The sequence below is a fragment of the Mus pahari genome, chromosome 17 (genome assembly GCF_900095145.1).
Source record: "Mus pahari chromosome 17, PAHARI_EIJ_v1.1, whole genome shotgun sequence".
Lineage (NCBI taxonomy): Eukaryota > Metazoa > Chordata > Mammalia > Rodentia > Muridae > Mus > Mus pahari.
In genome coordinates, this window is record NC_034606.1 from 22,173,709 (window position 1) to 22,174,639 (window position 931).

Here is a 931-nt window from a genome sequence, read left to right on the forward strand (position 1 = left end):
GACTGGTTTCAAGTTACTAAAAACATAAAAACAATTTGAACAAGTATAGCAATGGGCGATGCGAGGGACAGGGCTACAGACAGTATTGGGTTTGGACTTTTCTGTATTTGAAGTCTAAAGATCTAATAATTCCTATTGTTTTGAGACTTTATAAGGTGATGATATTACTATATCATGCCATCTTTTATACTTACAAGCTTTCATACACAGATGCTTCCCCCTCCCCCCCCAAAGGACAAAGGCTTGTTTTATTTTAATGACTGATCCATGTGAGGCCACAGCCAGGCCACTATGTACAGACATGAGGGAAGCTTTATTTCTTGGTCTCTTCCTCCTTGGACAGAGTCTTGATGCTCTCTTCCTTCTTGGCCTGGAGGCGCTCCTCGCGGTGCTTTCGTGCTTCCTTGGTCTTAGACCTGCGAGCCTCAGTCTGGTCAGCCAGGAGCTTCTTGCAGGCCTTGTCTGCCTTCCATTTGTGGATGTCATCCATGAGAATCCGCTTGTTTTTGAGTATATTCCCTTTGACCTCTGTTACGTATGGCGGTCAATCTTCTTGGATTCTCCTGAGAAGCCGGCGCAGGATCCTCATCCTTCTCACCCAGGTCACCTTCTCGGGCATCCGAGCATTGGCAGTACCCTTCCTCTTCCCTATGCCCATATATATGCCTGCCCTTCCGTCGGTCCAAGGTGTTTTTCCGGCAACGAGCCCGTGAATGGACAGTCACAGGCTTCCGGATGATCAGCCCATCTTTGATCAGCTTCCTGATCTGCTAATGGGAGTTGGCATTGGTCTCCTTGGGATCCAACCAGACCTTCTTTTTCCCACAGCGGAGGACACTAGAGGCAAGCCTCTTTTATTATTATTATTATTAGATATTTTCTTTATTTACATTTCAAATGCTATCCCGAAAGTTCCCTATGCCCTTCCCCC

General features: G+C 46.4%; 1 pseudogene; it reads right to left on the bottom strand.

Annotated features, from left to right (window-relative positions):
* Positions 1 to 281: 281 nt before the first annotated feature.
* Positions 282 to 931, bottom strand: part of LOC110335145 — a 1,160-nt pseudogene continuing 510 nt past the window's right edge.